This window comes from Lutjanus erythropterus, chromosome 15 (genome assembly GCF_056507025.1).
Source record: "Lutjanus erythropterus isolate fLutEry1 chromosome 15, fLutEry1.hap2, whole genome shotgun sequence".
NCBI classification, from domain to species: Eukaryota; Metazoa; Chordata; class Actinopteri; order Lutjaniformes; family Lutjanidae; genus Lutjanus; species Lutjanus erythropterus.
The window spans coordinates 17,256,834-17,265,082 of NC_139331.1; positions in this window are offsets into that span (position 1 = coordinate 17,256,834).

The window sequence follows — 8,249 nt, forward strand, 5'->3', positions numbered from 1 at the left end:
CTTTATACTGTATTCAATCAATTTAGTCAAACGTATTTGCAAATCGTTGCATTCCATTCTATTCTATTTATTTTGAACATTTTGCTCAGCGTCCCAACTCTTTTGGAATTGGGGTTGTAGTTTACAGCTCAAAAAACATGCTTGAGTGTGCGCTACCTCTACTTTAACACCTCTAGTTTTGACTTGCCAGTCAGTGAATATTTGTCTCGTCCTTCATCCATCAGGTTGAATGTGACTTCTCACAGAAGTAACTGCATCCTTACTAACCAATTGAAAGAGGACATATATTCTCATGCGCTCGCTTTCCAAACAAGCAAAGACTGGACACTTGGCATGTGACTGGCAGACGTGTTCGTTGTTAATTGCAGGGTTCTCTGAGGAAAAACAACATGCGCAGTCCTATTGACAGGATGCTGTGATTATGGTTCGGAGGTTGAACTTCTTACTGGGAGGGAGGGAGAGGTGGTATATCTTTATAGTCTAATGCAACATCTATAGATATAATAAGTAGAAAAGTGGTTTTGAACATTTGCAAGTACCCACTGTGTCACTGTAGGTCATGTTGTCTTCAGCTTTGCCCTTTGGACTGTGGTTTTGGATCGGTGCCCATGTATATTTCTGTGTGTATTTATATACTGGCGTGCATGTGAATGTGTGTGTCCTTACATTGAATTTCTGTGTATTTTAATCTCATGCTCTTGTGCTCAGGAATGCGGTGAATGGCTTTCTCCAAGGGGAGGAATGAAGTGGGGTGGCGGTGGTGCTCTCTACCTTCCTGTTTTACCTTGTGGGTTAATTTCCATTCTTTTGATTACTTGGAATTCCAACACGTACACAGTGAAGTAAAGACACACACCTATTGAAATCATAGCAAAAAGCAGTGTAAACATGTGCTTTACACTGCACATTAATAACACAACTGGTTACTGATCCAAAAAAAAGTGTTTCAAAGAGCTTTAGGTGGGGCATCATAACAGTATGAAGTTTACAGAGCCAGTTTATGAATCAAGAGCTTTATGATGCAATTGTGGAGCGTGTTGCATTTTACGGGTAAGGCTCCTTTGATGTCAGGGGAGTAAATACTTGTGGAGTGAGTGTATTGAGTTCATGCCCTGCAGTATTCTACATGTGGTTTAAGCAGGAAAATCCAATGGTTCCAATTCAGATTGATGGTCTCATTACAGTAGCTGTGCTGAATTTACAATTTTAATGAAAAGAGGAAAAACTTGCAAACCGTGCTGCTAAACGACATGCTTGTAAAATGCCAAGGATTCTGGAGAAAGATATTTGTTTGATGAGTTTCATTCTCGGGTCATCAAACGCTGACATTCGGTGGCTCAGACTGAGCCGTTTAATAAAACAGTAGGACTCAACAATCGACTGTCTTTCTGCAGAATTGCTTATCCCACCTTTAATCATCACACGTGAGACAACATGAAGGGCAACAATGGTGATTTGTATCAGTGATAGCCGTGTTTGGTTTGCTTTTTTTTCCAAAGACAAAAAAGGGTCATAACACAGTAAATATAGCTACAGGGGTGGTTCAACCAAAGAACAAATAAAGAAATTCAGTATTACCTCTAGTGGTATTAATTCATGCAAGTAGTTTTTTTTTTGAGATATACAGTATCTCTCTAAGATTTGTGTCGCACATGGTCATAATGTAGTGCAGCTGTCTTTTCTGTCTTCTGACTGACGCAGTAGTCATTTTCATGACCAGCACCCATCTTGTGTAAGTAGCAAATGTACTTGTACCCACCTGTGCACCCATGGGTGTTTTGGTCTTTAAACGAGGTATGGTCAAATCAATTCCGCAGAATTTTCCTGTTATTTACGGGATGTAAGATGTGCCTACATTGACAAGTTCTGACACCATGCATAAACTCTGCTCCTTGGGAACTGCAGTTAAACCATGGCTCATAGATTGTGATTAATACGGGATGGGTTCCAGGTGGAGTGTCTCTACTTTAAGGGAGATGCTGTGAGCATTTACACGCAGCAGCTGTAAGTTCATGTATGTTTGTTTAAATAAGTTAGGATTGGTCAGAATCTAATATTAATTAATGTTTTGTGTTCTACACATCCAAGGTCAAACAGTAGAAGTTCATACGGTGATTTCTTTTTTGGAGTAAAGCGGTCATATAAATCCTGCCTTCCCTTAGAGCTATCTAAAAAGAAAATTTCTGTTTCCTCTGTCCAGTCAAGTTTGTAACTGCAGTTTGTTGTTTGGCTGCTTAAAAATGAACAATATCTGCTGTAGTGATCTTACTTACAGTACCTTAACGTGCTAAAGTTTCCATACACACCATAATGTCACAGCACTCATTGTACTGTGACTCATTCATAAATGCACCTATTTAATCATAATGTTAATTTTTATGATCCGATCAACGGATTAACTGCAGTACTAAATTTCATGATGGTCCATCTAATAGTGACTGACAGATCAACCAACACTGGCCTCTCTAGAGATACTAGCATGGCTAAAAAAAAGTCAAAAGCAACATCTATTTCCAGAATCTGTGTCCCCTGTACTCGGGATAATCCATAGCACACATTATCAACAGTTTTCATCAGGACTATTTCTTTAGCAGAAAGCATCCAGTGACAGGATGTTGTCTTTGATCTGCAAAATGTAGAGGTTTTAAGTGGTCCAGGTGTATTTAGTTTGTTAAATCAGCTGGCGTTTATCTCAGCTTCACAATGCCCGAACCTGAGGTCAAAACCTGAGGTCACAGGTTAGTGTTTGTGTGGAGCAGTGCATTCGGATAAGTAATTGTGTGTTTGTGTTTGTGCTTGTGAGGATTCCTGTGTGGTCATCAACAGACCAAGGCTTGAGAGTTGAGGCAGGCCCACAATGAAAGACACACACAGATAAGACAGTGTGTATGTAAGAAAAGTGACTTCAAGTGAGTGTTCCCAAAGACACCTGGGAGATGTTCTCACAAGAGATAAAAGCTGAGACATCTGCAGCAAATACCATTCATTAAATGGCTTGACACTTAGGCTCGGATAAGGTTTTACTTTGTATCCTCAACGAGGAATTTTACTTCTCTGGGTATTTAGACGGAATGAGATTAAACAATGAGATTAGCTTTGCTTAGCTCAACAAACGGAGGCCAGGGTTTGTGTCTTGTCTCATACCAGCAGTCAACACTGGTTCTCTTTATTCATGAGAAAGCTCTCCTTCACCTTAATTCCACAGAGGAGTTTTCACCCGACTTTCCCTCAGATTTACAAAACATTTCTGATTCTTCCAGTTTATTGTTATGGTTTTACAACTTTACTGCCTGGATTCAGTCTTGCTGCTTTCATCAATATAATTTTCCAGGCTCAGCAGGCAGTTGTTTTCAGCAAAGAGTTCTGATTAACCGATTGTATGAATGGCAGAAAGACAAAGTTAGCAATAACATTTTTCCCAAGGTCAGATGTTCAATGTATCTTTTTCTGGGTCTTATACTGAAATCACCTACCTACCCCTTATAGCTTACAGGTTTACTTATAGCTTATAGGTTTTGGGGAATACGACTGCCCATGTGGAAAAAAGCTGAATAATTCCTTTGCCATTGGTGTATGGCATGGCTTGGGTTTAAAAAAAGGCACACAGGACACTGCTGGGAAGTAGCAGGGTTCACGTTTTGGGGCTAATAAAGTCTGTGATATCGGATCAGTACATAGACTCATAATGGATAACATTTTAGGCTTCCAATATTGGTATCAGAACAACCCTTCTCTCAGTACAGCAAAGCTTATGTTGCCACAAAGAATCAGATTTTTCTTTTTTCTCTGGGCACACAAGAAAAGTTGTAAAACCTGCAAGAAAACTTTGCCGGATTAGTGGCTAAAATTAGAAAAAACATAAGTCATGCGACCAAACCGATGAAGAGGACATTTAAAGTTAGCAACTACAGATGCATTTTAATGAAGAAGACTGACCTGAACCCACACTGCACCGGTCCTCTTTGTCTTTAGTTTCAGTAACTCCCAGATTTGCTTGTTTCTGCAGTGTGACTTCCTGAACATGTGGTCCTTCAGTGTTAGTCCCATATTGGAATATGATCAATGTTGACAGGCCTAGCCTTTGGTCGGGTTAAACGACAGTATATTCTCCTCTCTCTCGCTCTGTCCTTCCATTTTTCTTCTTCGCTGACCAAATAGGCTTATGAACTCTTTGAACTCTTTGACTGAGAGTACATAAAATCCAACTCACTTACTGGAAGTGACTGAAGGAGATAAACTTAAGTGAAGAGAACAGAGAAAAGTGATGAGGGGGTGGAATGTAATGCTCTCTAAAGAATAGGAAGAACATGCAAGACAAGAAAAGGGGAAAGCATTTTTCTTGCTTGTTGAAGCACTTGAACTTTAGCTTATACTTCATCTAAAAGCTTTTACTTATCTGCTCATCCTAACGAGAGAGCAGGATGGAGGAGGGTAATGAAGGTCGGTTGGACGTGTGCTGCCTCTGTGCGGCACGCTCCTCACAGCTGGGCAGGGTCAGCGGTCACAGCACTGATTGGCTAATGATTTATACCACCACTATCAGGAGAGAGTGAAGTCGTCCAAGTGGCTGTCAGACGTTTTCTGTGAGGAATGGAAATGTTAACTAAATAGAAAAAAAACGTCTTTGTTTCTCATCTTTTCCAGTCATTTTCAAGTGAATTACACACATCCTTGTTCCTGAAAGTTGTAACAGTAGATGTGTCATTTTAAAAACCCTAATCTGACAAGCACAGACATTTGCACGTACATAATGGGCTCCAGAGGTGACAAAAGTACACACTTTCTTTATTCATGTGGAAGTGCAGATTCTGGTGTAAACAAAACTCTGGTAAAAGTAGAAGTATTGATTTAAGGTCTTTGCTCAAGTGAAAATGAAAAAGTACAAAGTTTGAAATGTACTCAAAGTATAAAATTAAAAAGTAGCCCTCTGAAATATATTTTAGTTTCTGTTCACAGCTAACTGAAAAAAAAAGTCTCCCTCTTTTGTCATTTTCATGTTGTTATGTCTTTTACATTGTATAGAAAGTATAGAGACTTGTGTTAAAATGAAGGTAATAAAAGTAAAAGTTTGTCAGAAAAATAAATACTCAAGTACAGATTCCTGAAAACTCTACTTAAGTATAGCAACAAAGTTTTTGTACATGGTTACTTTCCACCTCAGTTCAGCCCAAAACAACCTGCCTGACTGCAGGTCACACACATAAACCCCATTAATGCTTCAGTCATGCTCATATGTTTAAATGTGTACACACACGTATGCAGCTTGGTCACATGATGTTTCACAGTGAATGTTATCAGAACACATTATCAGGACACGCAGTGAAGGTCAACTCCTGGATAATTTATATAAGATTGGTGAAGATCTCGACTCCGATAACTTGGTCAGACGCACCTTGCTGTACGAGTGACTTCCCCTCCACAAACTTACCGGCAGCTTGCGCGCTCATGAACTTCTTATAAAAGGGAGTGTACAAGGCGGAAAGGAGGAGAGGGAACAGAGAGGAAGAATGTGTAATTGGGCGCCAGGTGATAAAAGAGTGTGGCAGTCAGCCATTAGGCTTTTGGTAATGGAATGCATCTGTTACATTATACATTTAAACAATGTGACTTTCATCCTCATATGCTCTCTCTCTCTCTCTCTCCCCCCTCTCTCTCTCTCTCTCTCTCTCTCTCACACACACACACACACACAAACACACAAAACAGACATAAAACACATAGTATCTCCTCACAAATTAAAAAAGGGGCATTCATAAACGTTCACACTCCCAAGAACAGTCCACAAACCAGAAGGGTATGAAAGAACAAAAAGACCAAAAACAAAACACCAACAAAACAGTACATATCGTTGGGGGTCTGCCACCATATCAGTCAGCATACATAATAAGGCAGGGTTTGCACAGAACAAAGATACAACATAGCAGCAGAGCTGATCTAAGTGGTACGGTTAGGTCACATCAAGTCAAAAACAGCTTCCACACTTGCTAAAATGAGTTTGCTCAGTTTTAGCAAAAGAAAGCATTTTCCTGAGCCACCTCCTGAAACCTGGACACATTAAAAATAGCTGTATCACCAGCACAAGCAGGAATCACCCTGATTTCCTGGTACCATTATGACGTTAACAAATGTGCGTCAGTGTGCAGATCAATGCAGGGGAGGCTGTTTGTTGTACTTGCAGGAAAGGACCACTTCATTAAAGTGTGTGTGTTTGCGCATGTGGATCTATGTAGTCAGCACAAACTGGGATTACACTCACACATGTACTGTGTCCACTATAATCTTGCCCACTTGAGTGGACACATACACACACAGAGACAAGAGACACACTCTGAGTCAGCAGAAACAGGAGCTTGGTGACACCGTTAATGAACCCAAGTGTTATTCTTCAATTAAACTATGGACGGGTACGGAGCCAAGGAACTCCTCTCAGGACTGCTCCAGTTACATGACAGCCGAGTCCTTCTCCTCCTAAAAGCCCTCTTTCTCCTTATCTATCACTCACTCTGCCTCTCTGCTTTCTTGCTCCATCATGCTTCAATTCTCTCTGCTGTAAAGTCTCATTGTCTCTCTCCGTTTTTTCCCTTCCTCATTCCATTTATATGCACGTTAAGGTATGAGTTGTAGCAAGTAAGCCTAATAAGTCAGGCACATAGCTGCCAACTTGTGTCATTACATACTTATCATCTCTTTCCACTTCCTCGGTGTCTGTCAATCTGTCAGTGCGCTCCAGGTAGACACAACATTGCAAATGTTGTTCCCTGCAGTAACCTGGCAGTCCAGCAGAGGGCATCACTACTATGTGGAGCTCCCACAAGCACAAATGATATTAAATATAACAGACATAACAACTGAGAGAATTTGAATCAGTTTGTTAGTAATGGAAGGCATCTCACATGAGATTGTTTATACATATTAAACATGGCTCTGCATATTTAACACACCCTTGAAGTGCCTTTTTTTAAGGTGAATTTTTGGTTTAAAGTTTTACTCTTTTTGACTAAAATCAGAATCAGAATTACTTTATTGACCCCTGGGGTGAAATTGGCTCTCATTACAAGTGTTACCAATCATGAATAAAAAATATAAGCCCAGAGAAATTATGAGAAAATTGAATTATAAGTGTGTAAAAATATGTTAATTGTCCTAGAGTAACAAGAAAAAGCAAGAAAAAAATGCACTGTTGTACCAATATGTACAACAGGGTGCATAAACAAACATAAATTCTGAAGAATGCGGTCTATAAGTAAGTGTACTGTTAAAATTCAAGATCATTATAAAAAAGACTATTGTTTGGTTGAATGCACAGTATAAATAGGTAAATGTCATAGGTAAATGTAATATCTATTAACGTATTTGTAATCTGGAGCATTCCTGTTAGAGATGCTCAAACAAACTGGTATTACCATCCCTGGTCTCCCCTACACGTATATATGTTCAGTCACCTAATGTTGGACAGAAGAAGCTGTATCCATCCTGTCCTGAATAACATCATCATCACCATCATCATCCTCATCATTATCAACAATAATAACAGTCAGAGTCGTGGTATAGGAGCTGTGTGAACTTGTTTCCCTGTATACCTCGCTCCCATTATCAACCACTGACAGTCGCTCTTTTCTCTCGCTCTTTTCTGCTCCTCATCCCCTCCTCTTCCTCACTGTGATGTCTCAGCTGTTGCCTGCAAAAAAAAAAAAAAAAAAGGAGGTTCGACCACCTGACCGAGACATCACACAGAAAACCCATTCTCCTCCTCTGTGAAGTGACGAGGAGGAAGTCACGACGGCCACAGTCCTACTTTCCGTGAGTGTGCGCACAGTGACCGACCGGCTCGATGTGGCGGCGACAACTTCGTCACACAAGGCAACGTTGACCGGCGCACGCACGCTGCAGACAGACGTATAGGCTACGTGTCCTGGCACACAGCTCCCCTGCAAGCCTGAGTAGCCACAAGACTGGAAAATATTTGCCCTAATGTCATCAGAGCAAGTGGAAATGAGAAACCGGGGCACTCATCTGAAAGTTTATACACATTTGACCCTTTTATAATCAGTAATCGCGAAGGTAATTGTTTTTTTTTTAAAGCTAGAAATCACACAAGGAGAACATCCAAGGTCATATTGGTCAATGTGTAAATGTGTTCTACACTAATTCCCTCACAGAGAATTGACTTCTTTAGGATGAGGTTTGTATACAACTATAAAGTGCAGCAATTAATCCATAGTATGGTTGCTGTTTATTATCACACTGTG